Below are 27,115 nucleotides of genomic sequence, written 5' to 3' on the forward strand. Positions count from 1 at the left end.
TAAAGCACATGACTTTAAAGCACATTACCACACCACAAAAATGCAAATGGGGCCTTGACATTTAATAAAAATGTTGCAAAGTTAGAACATATATACCATTTAATTCTTCTTGCATTGAATTGCAGATTTTTTTCTTAAATAACAAACATGTTATACTTACCTGCTCTGTGTAATGGTTTTGAACAGAGCAGCCCTGATTCTCCTCTTCTCGAGTCACCCAGCGGGGCTCCTGGCCTCTTCTCCTTGGGCAGTGCTCCCAGAGGAAGCGGGTTCCTCTGGGGGCACTCATGGGTGCACACTCCCCAGCACTGCTCTGAGCTTCCATAGGAGACAAAGAACGGGGTTCAGTTCTGCCCCCCGCTCCCTCCTCACTGTCTGTGATTGACACCAATGGGACCCAATGGCTCCTGCTGTTGTGTCTCAGCCAATGAGGAGGCAGAGACTGCTGGGAAGCATAGGCTCATTTATGAGCAACTAATAAACCACTAACTTGCCCTCTAAAAAGACAAGGAAGCTGATTAAGTTGGAAATAGGGCAAGGCCAAGCTTTATTGAACTTTGGTACATTTGGAAAGTTGTTACTTTTTCAAACAACAATGCCAGTCACAGTTATACTGTGAGCACCCATAAAACATAAACTCACATAGTCTAAGAGGCCTGTCCTTACCATCTGTGCCAGACAGGCATTAGACTGACCCCAGAATTTAACTTGAGGGCATAGCCCATAAAGCAACATCAATTGCTGGCAAGGTCAAAACCGCCAATAAAACTGTGACAAAACATCACAATGGGTGGGAGGGTGGCCAGCTCTTGTGACAGCTGAATCTCATTGAGTTACAGAGGAGGTGTAGGGCTAGAATTATTGCTCTTGCTCTAACGATCACAGCGATGCCTCACATGTGTGGTTTGAACACCGTTTTCATATGCGGGCACTACTCACGTATGCGTTTGCTTCTGCGCGCTAGTCCATTGGGACAGGGCGGTTTAAATGTTTTTTATTATTTTTTTCTAATTTATTTTACTTTTTATTTTGACACAGTCTTTAAAAAAAAAAAATTGGGTCACTTTTATTCCTATTACAAGGAATATAAACATCCCTTGTAATAGAAAAAAAGCATGACAGAACCTCTCAAAAAGACCTCAGATCTAATTTTTACACCAAAATGTGGAGCTAACAAATCTGGCATCATCCCCAGCTGTATAGAGATGTGGGGGCCCTGTCCTGCAAGCAGAGTTACCCAATGTGCTGTGAATGAATGAAATATATCATCCCTGACCATGCTTGCTGGACCACGTGTCAGCAATAACATGGACTTTGCGGCTGACTGCCTTGCCCAACAATGCCACAACATTGCCTTCCACAAGATGGTACAGAGCTGGAATGGCCTTACGTGAAAAGAAATAGTGACTGGGAACCTACTATTGTGGTACAGCACATTCTGTAAATTCACGGAAGGGGGCAGAATCCAACAGACGGAAAGGCAGAAGTTGTAATGTGAGCAGTGGCAGCCTACACATATCTCTCAGTCCAAGATTTCTTTAGCTGTGTAAAGGAAAATCTGGTACCTTAAGGCTGGGTTCACACTATTGCGAATTTGATGCGGGTTTCCCCACATCCAATTCGCATAGCACGAGATTGTGACCGGCACTCAATGGAGTCAGTTCACACATCTCTGCAGTGGCTCTGGTGCAAATTGGACAGAAGTCCTGTGCGTCTTTTGGTCCATTTCAGATCTGAATTCAGCCCAAAATTTGGGCTGAAATTGGACCTGAAACGGTGAATGGAGACGCACAAGACTCCTGCTGTGAGCCAGATCGTGCTGCAGTGCGAACCCAGCCTGAAGCAGTATTAAACCCAAAATGAAAACCTGCTGTATTAGAGTGCCCCCCCCCCCCCGGATAAAGGAGCACAGGGGGCACCTTTGGACAGCAGCATTGCCAGTTGAAGGGGGGGGGGGAGTGTTAGATGTTCTAGCCAAGTCATGCCCTGTCATGCTACTTCATTTTTTTTCTCAAGCACCATTATACAAAAAAACAAAACAAAGCATTCTGTAACATTCATAGGTATCAGGGGCTGAAGTAGGTGGACTGAAAGCTGGACTGCAGACACATTTTTAGTTTTTTATAATTGATATTATTCACCTACCCATGTATTGTGGATTTATTAATGTTCTTTCTTGCAGTAAGAATATAATATTACTTCATATCTCCATGTGGACATAAGCGTGCACACGGGGTGTTCCAGGTTAGCCTGGGCACACCCTAATCACCCTGAGCTGTCGCCCGATATCTGCTCTGAAATGTTGCATCCAGGCATTGTGCAAATATTGAGCAGATTGTGAGGCGAGAGCCACTCAGTGTGTGAAACTGTCAGCTAATGTAACGGCTTGCAGAGAGAGAGAGACCTGCTGTCACAACTCAGCAATGATGTCGGGGGTGGGCGGGACTGAAATTTCAACAAACACCAGCCAATGGGATAGGGTCTGTGTGGGCCACTATATGTATGTGGCTCTGCCCCCCTTTCTTAAGCAGCCCAATCATTGGCTGGTGTTTGATAGCTGCTCGGTCCCGCCCACCCCGGGGGACAGCTGATCTTCTTCCTGCGTGCAGTTACATTAGCTGACAGCTTCACACACTGAGCAGCTCTCGCCTCACAATCTTCTCATGATCTCTCCTCACAATCTCCTCTGTCAGTGCCGCTATCAGTGCCAATCAGTGCTACCAATCAATGCTGTCAATCAGTGCCCATCAGTACCGCAATCAGTGCCCATCAGTGCTGCTATGAGTGCCAATCAGTGCTGCCCATCAGTGCCACTACCATTGCACATCAGTGGCAATCAGTGCTGCCAATCAGTGTCCATCAGTGCCCATTAGTGCTGCCTATCAGTGTTAATCAGTGTTGCCCACCAGTGCCAATCAATGCTGCCAATCAGTGCCAACCAGTGCTGCCAATCAGTTGCAATCAATGCTGCCAATCAGTGCCCAGCAGTGCTGCCTATCAGTGCCCATCAGTGCCGCTATCAGTGCCAATCAGTATTTACCAATCAGTGCCAATCAAGGCTGCCAATTAGTGCCGCTGTCAGTGACAATCAGTGCTGCCTATCAGTGCCATTTAATGCTGCCAGTGCTGATATCAGTGCCAATCAGTGCTGCCAATCAGTGCCCATCGGTGCCAATATCAGTGTTGCATATCAGTGTCACTATCAGTGCCAACCAGTGCTACCCATCAGTGCCAATCAATGCCCATCAGTGCTGCCCATTAGTGCCAATCAGTGCTGCCAATCAGTGCCCAGTGCCAATCAGTGCTGCCAATCAGTGCTGCCTATCAGTGCCAATCAGTGTCCAACAGTGCTGCCTATTAGTGCAGCTCAGTGCTGCCCATCAGTGCCGCCTATCGGTGACAACTATTAGTGCCAATCAGTGATGCCTATAGTGCCACCTATCAGTGCTGCCAATTACTGCCCATCAACGCTGCCAATCAGTGCTGCCAATCAGTGCCAATCAGTGCTGCCAATCAGTGCAGCCTATCAGTGCCAATTAGTGCCCATCAATGCTGCATATCAGTGCCACCTATCAGTTCTGCCCATCAGTGCACTGAGTGCAGGCATGGGGAGATGAACTCTGTAGCCAGGCACATTGTTCATGGGGGGGCCTGGTGGGGCACAACTGAAGTCTGTTGATGTTTATTAATGGCACATGCCGATGTTTAGTATAAGACCCCTTTCACACGGGCGGACCGTTTAGGTCCGCCTGTCAGTTTTTTCGGCGGACCTGAACGGACGAAGACTGGGATGCTAGTAAAGTTCATGTGCGCCCCAATAATGTGTGTGTATATGTGTGTATATGTGTATATATATATATATATAATATATATATATATATATATATATACACACACACACGCATGTGTGTTTTACCTTTGGGGTGGAAAAAAAAAAAAGATTACAGCGCACACATACAAAAATTACATTTAACTCCTGCAAGGCTATTTAAAAACACCTGAGCATATTGAGAAAATATGGGGATTTAGTTACACCATATGGCCATATACAGTAGTGCTAAGTCCACTACTACGTCAAAGTACCCCAATATCAGTGGGTCCTATGCTATCCATAGACACCTCTGGGGTGCACATGCCTATGCATGTGGATGTATCCACCGCTGCAGTTCTGGTCTCTCCGCCAACACAGACTCCACAGTTGTGTCTCCACCCACAGCATGTTTTTTTTCCATTCCAAAAATCCCAATTGGCTGTGCTTTAACTATTTTCAGCTGCCATACTTTTATGCCCTTTATGTACAGTGCCTTTAAAAAGTATTCATACCTCTTGAAATGTTGCACATTTTGTCATGTTACAACCAAAAATGTAAATGTATTTTATTGGGATTTTATGTGATAGACCAGTGATGGTGAACCTTGGCACCCCAGATGTTTTGGAACTACATTTGCCATGATGCTCAACTACACTGCAAAGTGCATGAGCATCATGGGAAATGTAGTTCCAAAACATCTGGGGTGCCAAGGTTCGCCATCACTGTGATAGACCAACACAAAGTGGCACATAATTGTGAAGTGGAAAGAAAATGATAAATGGTTTTCAAATGTTTTCACAAATAAATATGTGAAAAGTGTAGCGTGCACTTGTATTCAGCCCACCTGAGTGAATACTTTATAGAACCACCTTTCACTGCAATTATAGCTGGAAGTCTTTTTGGGGATGTCTCTACCAGCTTTGCACATCAAGAAAGTGAAATTGCTGCCTATTCATCTTTGCAAAATAGCTCAAGCTCTGTCAGATTGGATGTAGAGCATCTGTGAACAGCAATTTTCAAGTCTTGCCACCATAGGCGTCACCATGGGGTGGCTATCGAGGCTGGAGCCCCGAATGTGGAGCCCATAGCCCCGAGTTTCAGCGGGTGTGGAGGAGAGACGAGCGGGCGGGTCGCGGCTGCATTGGAGGTGGAGGAGAGACGAGCAGGCATGTACTGGCACCGAGCCATCGGACCACTACCCCCCTCTGCTCCTCTGACTCCCCCCCCCAACCCCCCAATGCTCACTTCTTCTCCCTGCTTAGTTATGCAGTGCGGCTGCATACAGACATGATCTTTAGGAGTGGACACTGAGAAGCTCATTGTATGATCCAGAAGACATGCAGCTGCACACAGCTGTGACAAACTTCCTCGGCACTCGTTCTCTTGTCCTTTCCTTCTGCCGCTCTCCATCCTGTCTGCTGCCGCGGAGAATCTAGATGAGAGCGGGGGAAGGAAAGAACAAGAGAACGAGTGCCAAGGAAGTTCATGTCACAGCTGTATGCGGCTGCATATCTTCTGGATCGTACGATGAGCTTCTCAGTGTTCACTCCTAAGGATCATGTCTGTATGCCTGTCTGTGTACTGTCATGTCTGTATGCCGCACTGCATATCTAAGCAGGGAGAGGAGGTGAGCGCTGGGGGGGGATAGAGGAGCACAGGGACCAGAGCAGGGGGGGACCAGCAGAGCACATGTGGGACCAAAACAGCATGCGGGGGATCATCGGAGCATGCAGGGGACCAGCGCAACACACAGCACATGGGGGACCAGCGCAGCACGCGGGGGACCAGAGCAGCAGGCGGGGGACCAGAGCAGCAGGCGGGGGACCAGCGCAGCACGCGGGGACCAGTGCAGCACATGGGGGACCAGTGCAGCACATGGGGGACCAGCGCAGCAGGCGGGGGACCAGAGCAGCACATAGGGGACCAGAGGAGCACAGGGGAACCACAGGATCAAGGGGGACCAGAAGATCAAGAGAGGAATGCAGAAGCATGTGGGGGAACAGAAAAGCAGGGGGGGACCAGAGAAACATGAGGGTACAGAGGAGCATGGGGGATCAGAAGAGCAGGAGAGGAACCCATAAGCATGTGGGGGAACAGAAAAGCAGGGGGAGGACCAGGGGAGCATGGGGGGGGGGGACAGAGGAGCATGGGAGGGACCAGAAGGAGAACAGGGGAGGGGACAGACAGCTGACTCAACAGCTATGGCCTGGGAGTTCTCACTTCTCCCTAGACTTCTTGTCCCATTACGGGGAGGGCACCGAACTGATTCTTTGCCCCGGGTGAAATAATGTCTAGCTTCCCCACTGGTACTGCCTATAATAATACCAGTACCAGCCGCTCTACGCTAATAAAGTAGAACGGCTAATTGGCTATTGAAGGGGGGGTTGGCCGGCTGGGTGGGGTTTGGCCGGCATGGGTGAGACCTGTCAAAGTTGATCAGTCTGGATGAAGTCCAGGGCCAAATTTTTGTCCCAGTCCAGCCCTGGAGACAAGCGGTGGATGAGCAGAGATGACATCATCTCTCTCTGCTCACCCGTCACCACTCTTCCGCCCTCACAGCCGGGACTTCAACGTGGAAGCGTTGTGCGGCGGGGAGCAGAGAGATGACGTCATCTCTCACTGCCTGCCAGCATCTCTGCTCTCCTGCCCTCACTAAATGGGCCAGTGCTGCCAGCCTGCCACCAATGCAGTTAGAATGCACATTTGGTGGCAGTGGCTGGCATGGCAAGTGACAATCTGCAAATGGTGGCAAGTGACATGCCCAGGGCTCCCAATGATTCTGCATTATGGTGAGTTGAACCACTTCATTATATATTATAATATAACAGTAGAAACAATGCGCTTCGATCCCCCTGACACCATATCAACCATGGTGCCATGATGATTGAAACGCCAACACCAGCCTTCCTTTGCCCGCAAAAAATTGCTTACCACCGGCGTGCCCCCCCCCAGGTTGGTGACCGCTGCTATGGGCTCTAGCCCCAGATCTTTTGCAGACCTAGCAACGCCCCTGCTTGATACATATTCTCATTTGGATTTTTGTCTGGACTTTGACTGGGCCACTCTAACCCATGAATATGCTTTGATCTAAAGTTCCATTGTAGCTCTGGCTGTATGTTTAGGGTTGTTGTCCTGCTTGAACCTCAGCCCAAGTCTCAAGTCTATTTCAGACTCTTGACAGGTTTTCTTCCAAGATTTCCCTGTATCTGGCTCCATCCATCTTCCTATTAACTCTGACCAGCTTCCCTGTCCTTGCTGAAGAAAAGCATCCCCACAACATGATGCTGCCACCACCACGTTTCACCGAGGGGATGGTGTGTTTAGGGTGATGTGCAGTGTTAGTTTTCCACCACACATAGCATTTTGCTTTTAGGCCTAAAAGTAAAATTTTGGTCTAATCTGACCAGAGCACCTTCCACATGTTTGCTGTGTCCCCCACATGGCTTCTCACAAACTGCAAACGGAACTTCTTATAGCTTTCTTTCAAAAATGCTTTCTTCTTGCCACTCTTCCATAAAGGCCAGATTTGTGGAGTGCACAACTAATAGTTGTCCTGCTGACAGATTCTCCCACCTGAGCTGTGGATCTCTGCAGCTCCTCCAGAGTTACCATGGGCCTGTTGGTTGCTTCTCTGAATAATGCTCTCCTTTCCTGTCCGTTTAGGTGGAAAGCCATGTCTTGGTAGGATTGCAGTTGTGCCATACTCTTTCCTTTTTCGGATGATAGATTGAACAGTGCTCCGAGATATGTTTAAAGCTTGGGATATTTTTTTTTTTTACCTAACCCCGCTTTAAACTTCTTAACAACTTTATCCCTGACCTGTACGGTGTGTTCCTTGGCCTTCATCATGCTGTTTGTTCACTAAGGTTCTCTAACAAACATCTGAGGGCTTCAAAGAACAGCTGTATTTATACTGAGATTAAATTATACACAGGATCACTCTATTTACTAGTTAGGTGACTTCTGAAGGCAATTAGTTCCACTAGATTTTAGTTAGGGGTATAAGAGTAAAGGTGGGCCCACTCACGGCGCCGGAGCCGCAAACCCGGAAGAATCGCTGAGGCAACATGTCAGATCCCTCAGCGATGACCAGTGGCGATGCGGGAGCTTCCTTCTAAGGAAAGTATTTCATAATGAGCTAGTATGCGGTGCACACTAGCTCATTATGCCTTTGCCTTACGGTTTTTGTTTTTTTTTTACTAGGGCATACGATCACTATAATTTTTTTCTTCCATCACATAGAAAACGAAAAGTCCCCTATGTGATGTTTTTTTGGTGACAGGTTCTCTTTAATGAGACATCCAGGGTCTTGTCTCCCCTGTGCTCGACTGAATGTAATACAATGCAGATTGCATGGCAATCTGCATTCTTTCCTGGCCATGCTAGCCAGTAGGGATGGGCCGAACACCCCCCTGTTCGGTTCACATCCAGAACATGTGAACAGGTAAAAAATTAGTTCGAACACGCGAACGCCGTTAAAGTCTATGGGACACGAGCATAAAAATCAAAAGTGCTAATTTTAAAGGTTAATATGCAAGTTATTGTCATAAAAAGTGTTTGGGGACCTGGGTCCTGCTCCAGGGGACATGTATCAATGCAAAAAAAGTTTTAAAAACTGCCGTTTTTTCGGGAGCAGTGATTTTAATAATGCTTAAAGTGAAACAATAAAAGTAAAATATTCCTTTAAATTTCGTACCTGGGGGGTGTCTATAGTAGTAGTAGTTAATGAATTGTCATTCCCGACAATACACATAAAAGTCATTGAAAGTCACTGAGAAATTCCATTACCAGGCCCTTCAGGTCTGGTATGGATATTAAGGGGGACTCCGCGCCAAAATTTCTTTTAAAAATGGCGTGGGGTTCCCCCCAAAAATCCATACCAGACCTGAATCTGGTATGTATTTTAAGGGGAAATCCATGCCAAATTTTTTTTTAAAAATGGCGTGGGGTTCCCCCAAAAATCCACACCAGACCCTTATCCGAGCACGCAACCTGGCAGGCTACAGGAAAAGAGGGGGGACGAGAGAGCGCCCCCTCCTCTCCTGAACCGTACCAGGCCACATGCCCTCAACATGGGGAGGATGTCCCCATGTTGATGGGGACAAGGGCCTCAACCCCACAAACCTTACCAATGATTGTGGGGGTCTGCGGGTGGGGGGGCTTATCGGAATCTGGAAGCCCCTTTAACAAAGGGGAAACCCAGATCCCTCCCCCCCATGTGAATTGGTAAGGTACCATTTCACAAAAAGAAAGTGTCACAATGTTAAAAACCACAGGAGACGGCTTGGTACAAGTTTGTCAGGAAAGGTCCCCTCCGCTGGTAATATCGATCATTTGGCATGCAGTACTAAGGTCCACCAGCAGGTGTCTCCTGGCAGTTTGAGCTGTCAGAAGAGATTTTTCCTGCTGGTATTTTGTCACCTTTGGGCCGCAGTAATGGCTTCCACCAGCGGAGGGATCCTGACAGCATGGAGCAGGTATTGCCCTTTGCAGACAGGCGTCACCTGACTTTAATTAGCAGCTGCAGTATAAATACCCGGCAAGTGCACACACATCTTGCCTTGGTATTTCCTTGAGCCCTGACCTGCTTCCTGCATCCTGTTACCCTGATCCTGAAAACCTGATTCCTGGAACCTGTTTATCCTGTTCCCTGTCTGTTTCCTGAACCCTGAGCCTTGTATCTGACCCGTCCTTCCTGTGATCCATCCATCCTCTCATTGTCCTGTTTGTTTCCCTTCCCCAGCTGCTGACCTCCCATTGACGACCCTGGCCTGGCTCTGTTTATGCTCTCGGTATTTCGCTTACTTGTATATATATGTTCTGTTATTATTATTTGTTGGGTTCTGTTTGGTATTGGTTGTTGTGCACTGAGTGATATTGGAGGTGGTTGTGTTATATTTATTCACTTATCTTTAATAAATCATTTATATTTTCACTTATCCACATCTGGGTTTCCTGTTGCAGTTCACACAGTTCTGGTCTTATCTGGTACCTGACAGAATACCAAGGCCATCCCTGACCAGAAGTGGTTGCACAGAGGAACCATCTTGGTTCTGCTAGCTTTGCTGGAATGAATCCCAATGTGATCCAATATTATGCTCTGCTGGCGTCAGAAAGTGGTGAGTATCTACTCCAGTCATTTAAAGAGTGGACCAATGACCAGCTACTTGAGATCATCCATTTGGCTCACTCCCTTGTTGACCAGGGCTGTATGTTGTTTGGGGATGTGCAGCCTTTGATCCAGATCTGTGCTGAGCTAGCCCTGTCCTGTGTTCCTAAGACCAGTGATGATTTTTCTCCCCCTTTCAGTGCAGATCAGGTGGAGTATCTGGTGTGGCTGTTAGAGGATGATTCCGCATGCTTTTTTGAGCACTATTCCATCTGTTCTCAGCAGAAGCTTTTGGAGTGTATTCACTAAGTACAGACCGTTGTTAGACAGGCAGCGATCCGTCCTTTGTCCAACCAATATTATATATATATTGGTTGGACATATATATATAGTCTGTCTCCCCATCACCCAACTCAGTTGCAGCTCAGTATACATTGCTCCCAACCAAATACTCATATGCGGTCTCTGCTCCCTGTACCTATCCTGCATTCAACCCACCTGCCTCTTCTCAGCTGCCTACTAATCCACAAAAACTTCCCCCCGCTACTGTTACCTCTTCTCTGCCATATCCAAATCCTCCTTTCCAGTCTGCTGCACCCCCCACCTACAGAGCCTTAGTGACTTAACCCAAGAAAAAACGAAAGTTTTTCCCAACCAAGACGATCCTGCCATTAACCCAACTTGTTTCCACACCCACTAATCTGTTCCAACCTGAAGTGCCAGAGTTCCAACCTGAAGTGCCAGAGTTCCAGCCTAGGGTGCCAGAGTTCCAGCCTAGGGTGCCAGAGTCCCAGCCTGGAGTGGCAGAGTCCCAGCCTGGGGTGCCAGAGTCCCAGCCTGGGGTGCCAGAGTCCCAGCCTGGGGTGCCAGAGTCCCAGCCTGGGGTGCCATAGTTCCAGCCGGAGGTGCCATAGTTCCAGCCGGAGATGCCCGTGTTCCAGCTGGAGGTGCCAGTGCCTACCTTCCAGTCTGACCTCTTTCCAGCCTGATGTGCCCGCTTTCCAGCCTGATGTGCCCGCTTTCCAGCCTGATGTGCCCGCCTTCCAGCCTGATGTGCTCGCTTTCCAGCCTGATGTGCCCGCCTTCCAGCCCAATGTGCCCCCCTTCCAGCCCGATGTGCCTGCCTTACAGCCCAATGTGGTTCACCAGCAGGTGTCTCCTGGCAGTTTGGAGCTGTCAGAAGAGCTTTTTCCTGCTGCTTTTTGTCACCTTTGGGCCGCAGTACTGGCGTTCAGCAGCGGAGGGATCCTGGCAGTATGGAGCAGGTATTGCCCTTTGCAGACAGGCGTCACCTGACTTTAATTAGCAGTTGCAGTATAAATACCCGGCAAGAGCACACACATTTTGCCTTGGTATTTTCCTTGAGCCCTGACCTGCAGCCTGCATCCTGTTACCCTGATCCTGAAAACCTGATTCCTGTACCTGAAACCTGATTCCTGGAACCTGTTTATCCTGTTCCCTGTCTGTTTCCTGAACCCTGGACCCTGAGTTTTGTATCTGACCCATCCTTCCTGTGATCCATCCATACTCTCATTGTCCTGTTTGTTTCCCTTCCCCAGCTGCTGACCTCCCGTTGACAACCCTGACCTGGCTCTGTTTATGCTCTCGGTATTTCCTTACTTGTATATATTTGTTCTGTTATTATTATTACTTGTGGGGTTCTGTTTGGTATTGGTTGTTGTGCACTGAGTGATATTGGAGGTGGTTGTGTTATATTTATTCACTTATCTTTAATAAATTATTTATATTTTCACTTATCCATGTCTGGGTTTCCTCTGTTGCAGCCTACGCAGTTCTGGTCTTATCTGGTACATGACAAAGTCCTTTATAAAAAAATAAAAAATAAGAAAGAGATTCCTGCATTGCATCAGAGGGGGCGGGGTCACCCGTACACATCACTGGGAAACTCCAGCATTTCCCCTTGTGGAACCCCAACATTTCCCACCCATCACGTGACCCCATCCTCAGCTACATAAGAGCTGTCATGCTGGCACCATGTCATTGGCTGGGTGCCTCCAGTGGAGGCAGGATCCTGTGTGTGTTCCTCGCTGGAGTCGCTGGAGATCATCCATCGCTGGAGATCGAGAATTGGATTACATTGCTGTAGTAGGAGCATGGATTTATTGGACTACATTTCTGGAATCTCTTTTTTATATTTTATTTTTTTATTTTTAAAAAAGAACTTGTCCCAAGCCGTCTCCTGTGGTTTTTTTTTAACATTTTGACACTTTCTTTTTGTACCCCTTACCAATTCACATGGGGGGGCGGGATCTGGTTGTCCCCTTTGTTAAAGGGGGCTTCCAGATTCTGATAAACCCCCCGCCCACAGACCCCCACAAGCACCGGGCAAGGGTTGTGGAGATGAGGCCCTTGTCCCCATCAACATGTGGCATGTGGCCTGGTATGGTTCAGGAGGGGGGCGCTCTCTTGTCTCTTTTCCTGCAGCCTGCCAGGTTGCGTGCTCGGATAAGGGTCTGGTGTGGATTTTTGGGGGAACCCCACGCCATTTTTTTTTTTAAATCTTGGTGCGGCATTCCCCTTAATATCCATACCAGATCTGAAGAGCCTGGTAATGGAATTTTGGGGGACCCCCATGCATTTTTAAAAAAATTTTTCAATGACTTTTATGTGTATTGTTGGGACCGACAATTCATTAATAGCCGGCATTAGTGCTAGCACTTTTAAATGACTTTTTTTCCTTTAGAAATGTCATTTTGTTCTCAGACTGTTATAAACACGGGAAACATGCGCTACTTTACAGGCATACTATAGACACCCCCAGGTATGAAATTTAAAGAAATATTTCACTTTCATTGTTTCACTTTAAGCATTATTAAAATCACTGCTCCCGAAAAAACAGCCGTTTTTAAAACTTTTTTTTGCATTGATACATGTCCTCTGGGCCAGGACCCAGGTCCCCAAACACTTTTTATGACAATAATTTGCATATTAACCTTTAAAATTAGAACTTTAGATTTCTCCCATAGACTTTTAAAGGGTGTTCCGCGGCTTTTCGAATTTGCCGCGAACACCCCAAATTGTTCACTGTTCGGCGAACGGGCTATCAGCCAATGTTCAAGTCGAACTTATGTTCGACTCGAACAGATAGCCCATCCCTACTAGCCAGGGACACTGACGGGCAGACTCGGAAGTGACATCAAACATGTTGCTTTCCAGGTCAGCAACAAGGAGGGTAGGAGAACGGACGTGTGTCTGCTGTGCTACCTCCCTTCTACCCGGCAGCACCCGCTATGTCGGCACTGGGCCCACAGATGGGCAAGCAAAGTCCAAGATACATGGCAGGGGCATGTAAAGGAGGGAGTTACCGAGGGTGTGTGGAAGCAATTGGGTGGCAACACAGCCACCTAGATGCTTCCGTCTGACAGGCAGGTTTTCAGATTTTCACAATGTGTGCACAAAATGTGAGGTCTGTACAACGTACAGACTTGGCAGCAAAAGGGTTAAAGGATAGGGAACAAAGACACCTTAACCCAAATACACAGATTAAACCAAACAAAAATGCAGTACAGGTGTGCTTGTCCAAATCCAAAGGTTAGCATGTTTCACACAAAGCGTAGCTTCTTCAGGATCATGGGGTATGGGGTATCACCGCATTAAAGTAATGTAAAGTAAAGTAAAAAAACAAGTATTAGTTTTTTTTTATAATTCATCATAATATTCACATTGCATGTCATATCAATAGCAGATAAATAGATTGTGTGCTTACACAATATGGCTGGAACATCATGTGCCGGGCAAAAGACTGTGTTTGGGCAGACATAGGGGCCCCAGATGTACCACAGTCCAAATTACCTCCCCAATGGGATCAAGATATTTGTGGGAAAGCCCAAAGGGCGCCTTGAAATGAACCAATAACCACAAAATATTGAGTAATAATATAAAGGAGATGGCTGCACTATCATTACTAGGGATGGGCCGAACACCCCCTAATCGGTTTGCAGCAGAACTCCCTAACCAGGAAAATGTTCTAACCCAAACAGAAAATCCCATTGAAGTCTATGGGAGCCGAACAGAAAAAATAAAAAGTGCCCATTTTGAAGGCTTATATGCAAGTAATTGGCCATAAAAGGGGTATGGGGGTCTGGGTACTGCTCTGGGGGACATGTATCGATAATTATTTGATTTTTTTAAATAATCGTTCTTTCAGGAGCAGTGAATTTAATGATGCTTAAAGTGCAACAATGAAAATGAAAAATTCCTTTAAATATCGTGCCTGGGGGGCCCCCTTAATGTGTCGGTAAAGGGGCGCATTTGTAGCATATACAGAACATGCTACCTCAAAACTGACATTTCTAAAGAAAAAAATCCCATTTAAAATGACTTGAGGTTACAATTGCCGACACTCAATAAAATAAAGAAAAAAATGGAATATGACATCAGGGTTCCATTATTGCACTAGGTGCAAAGCTTGTCGCACTACAAATAGAGTAGGGAAAAAGGTTTCCAAATTTCATTCCAAGGTCACCCAACAAGAATTTTCTATAAAACCTCTGATCACATGTAATTCTAGCTATGTCACATATGTGTTGGAGTGCCCATGTTCAATCCAATATGTGGGGCGTACCACCCGCAAATTGAGGGTTCGTATTAACGAACATGTAGCTAATATTTCCAAAGGCTTTTTAAATCACAGCGTATCACGCCATTTCCGTATGGTCCATAATAGGGACCCCCGTTTACTTACTTTTTACGGTATAGATAAGATTGCCTCCAATTGGAGAGGTACTGATCTTAGAAAGGCTGTTTCCCAAAATGAGACCCAGTGCCTGTACCGTTTACCAACGATGCAGCCACAGGGCTTAAATATCGAACTGGATCTCAACAGTTTTTTGACTAATGATTAGATCTTTGTCAGATATTTTCAAAGATTATTTTTTTCCTCTGAAGTATTGATTTAATATAATTGCTACCCACTTTTGGATGTTGTCTCTGGGTATATATGTTTTATTTATATATTTTTTAATGTAACTGTTGGGTACTGTTTATAATTGTGATAATGATACCATTTTTAGTGAATTTTATTTATTTTATAATATTTTATTACATTTATCACATTTCAAACAGCCTGGTGCTGACGGAATGTGCCATCCTGAACATAATTAATGTAACTTAGTTTAAAATACAGTTCCTATTAGTACTACCATATAAGATCATTTATATTTGTATAAACTCTATGCGGAAGTTCAAAATTGCTGCTATTTCAAATGCTGTTAGAGACGGTTGTACGGTGCTTTGTAAAAGGCACTGAGGCTGTGAAGCATTCAACCCCTCCCTTTATGCTAATTTCAACATTATTTAAACCATCTCCATAGTGACCAAGTATGCTTCCTGAAGACGTGTTTAACGAAACGTACATCGAGGCGGTACTTGGTCACGCAATTACATCACATCCGGCTTCCGTGGTTCGTTTGTCTGTCGAAAGTGGAACGCACACCGCTGCCGCGATCATCTGTGAACTTTTCCTACAGAGCAGTTTCCCCCACTCAAAGATACGCTTCCTAGCCTCAGTGCCGGACGATGGCACCTTATATGTGAGTAGCCATTTGGCTATGTTTTGTTTTTATTAAGTTTGAAATAAATGGTGTTACACTATGTTTGGTTCCTCTCCATCTATTTTATATCCTGTGCGTGAGACCCTGTGATGTGAGGACAAGAGTTTGGTCCAATTTTCTCCATTGTAGCAAGCATTATCTTGCTAAAGCCTATTTGACCTTTTTTTCATTAAATTGGTCAACTCCATCTGGTAAGCTGACACCCATTTCCATGAGCACATTGGTGTTTTTCAGTGATGGTGAAGGGATTTTGCTGTTCACGTCTTGATATCAAGATTCACATCAGGATTTCATTTCAATCAATTTTTCACCTTTGATGGACTTTTTTACTATATATTGCATATTTGATTTATATACAACTTTTTAAAAATTTTTTGGCATCACATATCATGTTATGGTTGCACAATTATTATTGAACACTATTATCTTTTATTGGTTTTAGTTTTAATATTTTTGTTCATCTATGTTTGATTCACATAGGTAGGCTGGTTATCATATACTTGAATATATCATTTGTAGTCTGCACTGAATGGAATCTATATACACTAGTAATTTTTCACAATTATTCAGCGCTCCCCTTATCTTTTCTTTTCATTCATGCATTGATGAATTCATTCATCTTGTTTAGGGTGTAGCTGCTTTATTTAATACATATATATTTTTTATTTTTTTTGGCACGGAATTGCTCATTATTAATTCAAAGGGGTGGGGTAACCCTGCCCTTGCCTATATAAGAGCTGTCAAAGGAAAGAGCGCACATCGGCAGGTAGCCTCCAATGGAGGCGGAGCATTTTTACTTTTTCCTATTTTTCGGGTGGCGTGATTGACCGTGGATTACATCGTGAGACACTTTCTTTCATTTTTAAATTTTTTAAATAAAGGATTTGTCAAAAACTGTCTCTTGTGGTTTTTACTTTTTGACACTTTTTTTAGTGAATGGGTAGGGGTACGATGTACCCTATACCTATTCACATAAGGGGGGGTGGGATCTGGGTGCCCCCTTGTTTCCAGATTCCGATAAGCCCCCTGCCCACAGACCCCGACCCACAGCCCAGGGTTGTTGGGAAGAGGCCCTTGTCCCTATCAACATGGGGACAAAGCACCCACCACCCCATGTTGAGGGCATGTGGCCTGGTATGGTTCGGGAAGGGGGGGCGCTTGCTCGTCCGCCCCCCCTATCCTGACCTGCCAGGCTGCATGCTCAGATAAGGGTCTGGTATGGATTTTGGGGGGGACCCCACGCCATTTTTGATTTATTTTGGCGTATATACGCTTATTGGAAATCTTTTTACCAAAAATATGCAGCAGAATATGTATTGTCCTAAATTGATGAAGAAATTTGATTTTTTTCAAATTTTTTTATTGGCTGTGTTTTATAGTAGAAAGTAAAAAATATATATTTTTTTTTTTCAAAATTGTCAGTCTTTTTTTATTTATAGCGCAAAAAATAAAAACTGCAGAGGTGATCAAATATCACCAGAAAAAAAGCTCTATTTGTGGAGAAAAAAAGGACAATTCTGTTTAGGTACAGCGTTGCACAACCGTGTAATTGTCAGTTAACATAACGCAGTGCTGTATCGCAAAAAATGGCCTGATCATGAAGGGGGGTAAATCTTCCAGAGGTCAAGTGGTTTAAAAAAAAACACATTCTGTTCACTTTCCAGCTTGACAATAGGCTCAATTTACTAAATTCTAACACCAGCCTAAAGGACTCTGTTTTTATCCATATGACTGTAATTTTTAAATTTCTTTGGTCTCAACATAAAATAAAGCAGCTGATACATGATTCATTTTTTTTGTTCAACCTGCTGGACTTGATTCCTCCATCCACACACTTGATGTAGATAAGGGAATCACTCCCTCTAAGATAATATATTCAGAATACAGTGATGCTATAGCCGGTGGCGCTGATCATACAAAGGAAAATTGTTATCAAATACTTACCATAATTTTCCTTTCCTGGCCCATCCTCACGTCAGCACACAATGGGTTAACACCTCCTCTGGAGACCCATATGACCACCTGTACCTAGCTGAATAAAAGACAGCCCCTCCCCCAACTAAGATGTTCGACTGGTCCAACGGTCTATCCGGCGGACTTCCGACAGACTTTCCCAACGAACGGACTTGCCTACACACGATCACACCAAAGTCCGATGGATTCGTACGAGATGACGTACGACCGGACTAAAATAAAGAAGTTCATAGCCAGTAGCCAATAGCTGCTCTAGCGTCAGTTTTTGTCCGTCGGACTAGCATACAGAGCATACTGCTTGCGGCTTCAATGTAATGTCGGGTCCTGGCAGTATGGATGAAAATTATTGAGAAAAACAGCATGGGTACCCCCCCCCCAGCCCATTACCAGGCCCTTTGGGTCTTGTATGGATATTAAGGGGAACCCTGCACCCAAATTAAAAAAAGAAAAGGCGTGGGGCCCCCAGGCCCTATATACTCTGAACAGCAGTATACAGGAGGTCCAAACAAGACAGGGACTGTAGGTTTATTCTTAAGTTGAAACTGTTTGTAATTTGGAACAGGTACATTTTGTAAGTGTAGCTCCAGCCAAAAAAATCTATCTTTAAGCTTTTTGGATAACATAGGAAAGGGTTATCACCCCTGTAACATTTGTTTTGCTTTCTGTGCCCCTGTTCAGAGGATTTCACCTCACTTTCTGTCCCAATGACAATTGGATTTTGAAAATTTGGGGTTATTAGTGAAACAAGGATTGGTGATAAAGCATCAGTGGAGACACCTTTTTTCCATATTAACTCTTACAGGAGAGAATTTCCCTTCCTAGGAGTAGATTTCCTCTCACTTCCTGTTGTCTCCCTCCGTTTGTAAGTAAGAGTCATTTGTAAGTCGGATGTTTGAAAGTAGGGGACCGCCTGTATATACTATACGGCCTGCACTGTATACTCTGCAGAAAATGGGCCTTAGGTGTTGGTGATACCAGAACACTGTAAGCCCACACAGTTACTCTTGGTGGGTACTGGAATGGGCCCTTCTGTGAAATAGTATATCAAGAATTGTAATTACATGCCCCTGTTGAACAGGGGCAGAAAAATTGTGCCTTTGGTGGTGGTGTGGTGGTGGTGCCACAACACTGTAAGCCCTCACAGTTACTCTTGGTGGGCGCAGGAACGGGCCCTGCTGTGAAATATTAGATCAAAAATTGTAATTACACGCCCCTGTTAAACAGGGGCAGAGAAATTGGGTCTTAGGCGGTGGTGGTGGTGGCACAACATTGTAAAGCCTCACAGATACTTTTGTTGAGCGCAGGAACGGGCCCTGCTGTAAAATATTAGAGCAAACATTGTAATGTTTGCTGTAGAAAAATTGGGCCTTAGGCGGTGGTGGTGGTGCCACAACACTTCAACCCCTCACAGATACTCTAGTTGAGCGCAGGAATGAGCCCTGTTGTTAAATATTTGATCAAAAATTGTAATTACACGCCCCTGTTGAACAGGGGCAGAAAAATTGCGTCTTAGGCAGTGGTGGTGGTGCCACAACACTGTAACCCCTCACAGATACTCTAGTTGAGTGCAAGAACGAGCCCTGCTGCAAAATATTACAGTAAAAATTGTAATTACACGCCCCTGTTGAACAGGGGCAGAAAAACTGGGCCTTAGGCACTGGTGGTGGTGCCACAACACTGCAACCCCTCACAGAAACTCTAGTTGAGCTCAGGAACAGACCCTGCAGTTAAATATTTGATCAAAAATTGTAATTACACGCCCCTGTTATACAGGGGCAGAAAAATTGGGTCTTAGGCACTGGTGGTGGTCCCACAACACTGCAACCCCTCACAGATACTCTAGTTGAGTGCAAGAACGCCTTAGGCACTGGTGGTGGTGCCCTGAAACAAAAATGTTCTTAGAAGCTATCAACATGAACATTGAGGAGGAATAGGATAATCACTCAGCATAACAGGATAGTCGCTCAGCATAGGCAGTCTTTGAGGGATCTCACATTCATTGAAAAATTAATCGGTTACATCAGCATCAGGTGCTTGGTAGCTGGTGATCCAAGACTGATTCATTTTTATGAAGGTGAGCCGATCAACTGAGTCTGTGGACAGGTGCACTCTGTGATCGTGTTACAAAGCCTCCAGCAGCACTGAATGTGCGTTCAGAAAGAACGCTGGATGCAGGACAGGCCAGTAGCTCAATTGCATATTGTGCAAGCTCTGGCCAGTGATCCATCCTCAAGACCAGTAACCCAGTGGATTTTCAGTTGGAAAGGTCTGATCTTGCCCCTAGGTATTCCCGCACCATGTAAATCAGACGCTGGCGATGGTTGCTGGAACTGATCAGACCTTGGGGCTGTGGACTAAAGAATTGTCTGAACGCATCGGTCAGACGGCCACCTTCTCCACCACTCCTTCTGTGACTGACCGAAGCCTCATTAACACGCTGTCCAGGAGGACCAGGAAATTGTAACCTCCCAGGGTATGGAAATGCATTGCACAAACCTTTCTGCAAGGCCTCCTGAAGAGGTTTCATCCTCTGCTCCCTCTGTGAAGGCTGGATAAGTTCCGCAACCTTACCCTTGTAACATGGATCAAGAAGGGTTGCCAGCCAGTGATGATCCCTCTCCTTGATACCATGAATCCGAGGGTCCTTTCTCAGGCTTTGCAGGTTTAGGGAGGCCATGCAGCGAAGGTTTGCTAAGGAATTCGATCCTTTGTCCTCTGGGTCACTAAGGATTACATGATCCACAGCCACCTCCTCCCAGCCACGTACAAGTCCATGGGTTTCTGGTAACTGCTGCAGATGCTGAGTGCTAGGCTCCACCTCCATGCTGACACATTCCTCATCCTCCTCCTCTTCATGTGTGATCGGCGGGCCCGCAGGAATACTGTCTCGATAAAGGGGGCCTTGAGAGGTAAGCAAGTCCTCCTCTTCATCCCTCTGTTCTACCTCAAGTGCCCTGTCCATTATTCCATGAAGCATGTCCTCCAACAGGAAGACAAGAGGGACAGTATCACTGATGCATGCACTGTCACTGCTCACCATCCTCGTGGCCTCCTCAGATGGTAACAGGACAATGCATGCATCCTTGATCAGTAGCCACTGGTGTGGTGAAAAAATCCAAGCTCTCCTGACCTTGTCCTGGTGCCATACTCACACAGGTACTCATTGATGGCCCTCTGCTGCATGTGCAGCCACTGCAGCATAGCCAACGTTGAGTGCTAGCAATTTGGCCAAGCTAGCATTCAGCCGCTGAGCATGTGGATGGCTGGGACCGAATTTCTTTTGACGGTTTAGCAACTGGGGTAGAGAAATTTGGCTGCTACAACCGGATGTTGGTGTAGCGATAGCAGATTGCCCACAAGTACTTGACACACCTAATTCTTCACCTTCCTTCCTCTCAGTGCAGGTTTCTGAGAGGACTGAAGGTATAGTGGGGTTGGAGATCTCGGCTAATGAGGAGCAAGAAGAGGTTAGCCTTGTTCTTTGGTTTGGGTCTTTTAAGTACTGTTGCCAACGGACTGCATGGGAGGTCGACATATGTCTGGTCAAGCATGTGGTGCCTAAGCAGCTGTTGTTTTTCCCATGCTTGATACACTTCAGTCATATGTTGTAAACAGCAACAGTGCGATCTGCTGCACATGTATCAAAAAAGGCCCACACCAAAGAACTTTTCAAAATACGCGGGGAGTCAGCAGCACCCTGCACATGCAGAGCTCTGCGGTGTGATGCAGTCGGGTGGCTGCCCTTGAGCTTGCCCCTGGAGAGCATCCTGCCTCATTGGAGATATGCCTCCTCCTTCTCCTCTGTTCTATCAGGCACCCACGTACAGTCAGTGACCTCATCATCCCCTCCCTCCTCATCACTGGATCAAACCTGGCAGTATGCTGCAGCTGGGGGAACATGACTGCCAGTTTCTTGTCCTTCTTGGGCATCCCCTCTCTCTGGGCTCACATTACTGCCTTGCTCAACCTGCGCATCCTCCTGTAGCATATACCCGACACTGTGGTCAAACAGTTCGGGGACTCCTCTGTGCATGATGGTGGGGCTAGGGAAGGAGTGACTGATAACATTGAGCTGATGGAATAGGCTGCTTTGGCAGCTACATTGGCAGGCAAACTACTCTGAGCCTGGGTGACAAAGGATGAGGACGGCTTAGTTATCCACTGCATGTTGTGGATCAACACGGCCAGCTGCCGAAAAAAAGGACAAGCGTGCCCCACGGCCAGATCCTGAAAGATCATAGCAGTGACTGAGTGCACCAGCACTTGTACTAGGTCTATCAAAAGCATCAACCAAAAGTCAGTTGCCAGGTTCCACTCTTTCCAGATACTGTGCCAAATCTTGTAGTTTCCAATGTTGAATATAATGCCATTTCTGAAGTTTATATAGCGAAGTTAAATCCATTGCTGAATGGCAGGCAAAATCTGTCACTGATTCTGTGTAAGCCTGATGGCCAGATCACCACAATTTCTGCATTCCAGATGTGTCTCTGCATGAGTGTTTTTGATAATGCGTTTTGCCACTTTCCAGATGTGTTCCATAAAGAAACAATGCAACATTCTACTTTTGTTGACTGCACTAGAATGCATTGTACTGGTGTGAACTCAGTAATTGGAATCAAAGTTAGACAGTGTCCGTGCGTTCTTGATGTAGAAAAAAAAAACGCATTGGACTGCATCTGGTGTGAACAAGTCCACTTGTGAGGCAACCTGTGCAATTTCATTTCTCTGCCACTGCAAACTGCAGGCCCAAAATGCACCCTGAGCTTGGCAATGCATTTTCTATCATGCTGGCATAAATGCATGTGCCAATTTCCTGGATCCTGACCCTTCACAGAGTTAGTGCAAACAATTTCTTTAGAGTGTATTGACCACATGATTAATAAATGTGACAACCTGTTAGGTGTCGTCATCCTTGTCAGGATAAGATGATCGTTGGCGGGTCTTATGTTTTTTTGAAGCGTTGCCTTCAGGGTTTCTGCACCTAAAAAAATGCAAAACACCTTCATTTGCATAATTTCCTTGAGCACTCTTTTAAAAAAACATGTGCCACGTTGCCTCCTCCTACCTTTGCTAATCTTCCGTGCCACTAACAGGTGTGGCAAGCTCATATTTGCACAAAATATATGGAAAAAAGCATATTACCTCTCACCAAAAACATGATGCCCTGTCTCTTTAAGACCCATCTGCCTTCCTCCACTCACTTCAGAAGCCGCAGCAGGTGAGCTCAGACAGCATTTCCAAAGGCAGACAGCAGACAGTCAGAGTGAGACAAAAAACAGTAATGCCCCGTACACACGGTCGGATTTTCCGATGGACAATGTCCGATTGGAGCGTGTTGTCGGAAATTCCGACCCTGTGTGGGCGCCATTGGACATTTTCCATCGGATTTTCCGACACACAAAGTTGGAGAGCAGGAGATAAAATTTTCCGACAACAAAATCCGTTGTCGGAAATTCCGATCGTGTGTACACAAATTCGACGGACAAAGTGCCACGCATGCTCAGAATAAATAAAGAGATGAAAGCTATTGGCCACTGCCCCGTTTAAAGTCCCGGCGTACGTGTTTTACGTCACCGCGTTCAGAACGATCGGATTTTCCGACAACTTTGTGTGACCGTGTGTATGCAAGACAAGTTTGAGCCAACATCCGTCGGAAAAAATCCATGGATTTTGTTGTCGGAATGTCCGAACAAAGTCCGACCGTGTGTACGCCCTATAAGACTGTCAAACCCACAGAAGTACACAGCATAGCAAGGGAGCCAGGACAGCACATCCAGAGGCAGACGGGAGACTCAGAATCTGAGGTAACTCCTTTACCCGGCAGGACTGCAGAGAGAGAGGGAAAGAAGCCCTCCCAACTGCAGACCTCCAAGATAATTTACACCATTGTATGGCGACTGGCCCATCCTGTGCCGCCCATCTCCCTTCACCCTTTGACCTGATTCATAGCAGCTCTCAGATTGACAATAAAGCCGGGAGAGAAGTGCGGTGCACTGTAAATAAAATGACAGAAAAAAAAACCCAAAGAGAGAGGCAATGATGACATTGCAGAGCTCTTATAATACCACACCTGTACAATATCAATGCTGTTTAAGCATCATTTTGCCTGCAGCCTTGGCACAAAAGGCACCCAGTTTATAGAAGGATTTACCTTCAGCATTCAGGGTCTTCCAACTCCATGAGAGGCTGAACATGGAGGGGTAGGTTCAGCAGGGGGGATGCAGCAAACTAATAACTTACCAACTGCAATCAACAGGTGGCCTGGAGCAGACCAAAAAAGAACATCTTAGTTGGGGAAGGGGCTGCATTTTATTCAGCTAGGTAAAGGTGGTCATGTGGGTCTCCAGAGGAGGTGCTAACCCATTGTGTGCTGACTTGAGGTGGGCCAGGAAAGACATTTTCCAACTGCTGGTGCGATGCATTTAAAGAGACCCATGTCCGACCATCCAGGGCAAAAGAAATAAGTCACATAATTCTCTCCCCACACCACCACTCTTACCTGAAACATACACCACCACCAGTTGTATGTAGTCGCCTTTCCTCGCTCTGTTCAACTGCCAGTGGCAAAGCACAAAACGGGGACTGGGTAGGAGTCCATAGCCCTGTGTGAGTTCTGACAAGTCAACATTGAACATATATATATACATTGTCTCACAAAAGTAAGTACACCCCTCACATTTTTGTAAATATTTTATTCAGCTATTAATGTCTAAACTGCTGGTAACAAAAGTGAGTACACCCCATAAGTGAAATTGTTCAAATTGGGCCCAAAGTGTTAATATTTTGTGTGGCCACCATTATTTTCCAGCACTGCCTTAACCCTCTTGGGCATGGAGTTCACCAGAGATTCACAGGTTGCCACAGGAGTCCTCTTCCACTCCTCCATGATGACATCACAGACCTGGTGGATGTTAGAGACCTTGTGCTCTTCCATCTTCCGTTTGAGGATGCCCCACAGATGCTCAATAGGGTTTAGATCTGAAGACTAGGGATGAGCTTCGTGTTCGAGTCGAACCCATGTTCGACTCGAACATCGGCTGTTCGATCGTTCGCCGAATTGCGAACGTTATGGGCCGTTCGCGCTAAATTCGTGTGGCGCGTCACGGCCCATAATTCACTGCGGCATCGCAGTGCATTGCTGGCTGATGATTGGCCAAGCATGCACTATGACCCGCATGCTTGGCCAATCACAGCGCCGTCAGTAGAGAGAGCTGTAATTGGCCAAAGCCAGGGTGGCTTTGGCCAATTATGGCTCAGGGGATTTAGTACACACCCCACACTATATAAGGCCGCCTGCACGGCGGCCCTGTGTAGTGTGTGTTCCGGTGTGCTGAGAGATAGAGAGAGAGAGAGACAGTGTCATTTGATTTGAGTTAAATAGATTAGGCAGAACAGTCAGTCAGTTAGCTGCACTTACAGTGTATTGTGTATATATATGCATCCCAGGTGTTGCATATATATATATACACTGTATTCAGTTTAGCTAGATCCGTTCCTGTTATCTTCTATCTAGACTATTTACATTTAATGCAGTGCGTCCTGCTCACAGTGTTCAGCTAGATCCGTTCCTGCTATTTACATTTAGTGCAGTGCGTCCTGCTCACAGTGTTCAGCTAGATCCGTTCCTGTTATCTTCTAGACTATTTACATTTAGTGCAGTGCGTCCTGCTCACAGTGTTCAGCTAGATCCGTTCCTGCTATTTACATTTAGTGCAGTGCGTCCTGCTCACAGTGTTCAGCTAGATCCGTTCCTGTTATTTACATTTAGTGCAGTGCGTCCTGCTCACAGTGTTCAGCTAGATCCGTTCCTGCTATTTACATTTAGTGCAGTGCGTCCTGCTCACAGTGTTCAGCTAGATCCGTTCCTGCTATTTACATTTAGTGCAGTGCGTCCTGCTCACAGTGTTCAGCTAGATCCGTTCCTGTTATCTTCTAGACTATTTACATTTAGTGCAGTGCGTCCTGCTCACAGTGTTCAGCTAGATCCGTTCCTGCTATTTACATTTAGTGCAGTGCGTCCTGCTCACAGTGTTCAGCTAGAGCCGTTCCTGCTATTTACATTTAGTGCAGTGCGTCCTGCTCACAGTGTTCAGCTAGATCCGTTCCTGTTATCTTCTAGACTATTTACATTTAGTGCAGTGCGTCCTGCTCACAGTGTTCAGCTAGATCCGTTCCTGCTATTTACATTTAGTGCAGTGCGTCCTGCTCACAGTGTTCAGCTAGATCCGTTCCTGTTATCTTCTAGACTATTTACATTTAGTGCAGTGCGTCCTGCTCACAGTGTTCAGCTAGATCCGTTCCTGTTATCTTCTAGACTATTTACATTTAGTGCAGTGCGTCCTGCTCACAGTGTTCAGCTAGATCCGTTCCTGTTATCTTCTAGACTATTTACATTTAGTGCAGTGCGTCCTGCTCACAGTGTTCAGCTAGATCCGTTTGTGTTAAATTCCTACTGACAGGCAGGCTTGTCTGGTTACAGTATATAAAGCTACCTGAAGAAAATTACAGGTGTTCTATTTGATCCTATTAGTACCACGGTCAGGCAGCTAGACTATTTACATTTAGTACAGTGCGTCCTGCTCACAGTGTACAGCTAGATCCGTTCCTGTTATCTTCCTACTGACAGGCAGGCTTGTCTGGTTACAGTATATAAAGCTACCTGAAGAAAATTACAGGTGTTCTATTTGATCCTATTAGTACCACGGTCAGGCAGCTAGACTATTTACATTTAGTACAGTGCGTCCTGCTCACAGTGTTCAACTAGATCCGTTCCTGTTATCTTCCTACTGACAGGCAGGCTTGTCTGGTTACAGTATATAAAGCTACCTGAAGAAAATTACAGGTGTTCTATTTGATCCTATTAGTACCACGGTCAGGCAGCTAGACTATTTACATTTAGTACAGTGCGTCCTGCTCACAGTGTACAGCTAGATCCGTTCCTGTTATCTTCCTACTGACAGGCAGGCTTGTCTGGTTACAGTATATAAAGCTACCTGAAGAAAATTACAGGTGTTCTATTTGATCCTATTAGTACCACGGTCTGGCAGCTAGACTATTTACATTTAGTACAGTGCGTCCTGCTCACAGTGTTCAGCTAGATCCGTTCCTGTTATCTTCCTACTGACAGGCAGGCTTGTCTGGTTACAGTATATAAAGCTACCTGAAGAAAATTACAGGTGTTCTATCCCAGCTTAGTGCAGCTACAGGCCATTAGTATGTCTGGAAGGCCAAGAAGGAGAGGCAGACAGTCACAAGCCAATAAGAGAGGGCAAGCAGGCTCTGTGTCTAGTGCTGGTCGTGGAGACGGTGCATCCTCATCAGCACGTGGCCATGGGACACGCTTGGCCTTTTTTTCGGCAGCTGGCCGTGTTGAGCCGCAACATGCGGAAGACTTGGTCGAGTGGATGACCAAGCCGTCCTCATCCTCCTCATCCTCTCTCACCCATGCCCAGGGTGCTTTGTCTGGCAAAGCAGCGGCCTCTTCCCTCAGCTCAATGTCATCAGTGACTCCTTCCCTAGCTCCACCATGTCCTCATGAGGATTCCCTCGAACTGTTTGACCACAGTGTTGGGTACATGCTCCAGGAGGATGCCCAGCGTTTGGAAGGCTCTGATGATGATACTGAGCTCGATGAAGGCAGTAACATGA

This window comes from Aquarana catesbeiana, linkage group LG09 (assembly GCF_042186555.1).
Source record: "Aquarana catesbeiana isolate 2022-GZ linkage group LG09, ASM4218655v1, whole genome shotgun sequence".
In the NCBI taxonomy this organism is placed as follows: Eukaryota; Metazoa; Chordata; class Amphibia; order Anura; family Ranidae; genus Aquarana; species Aquarana catesbeiana.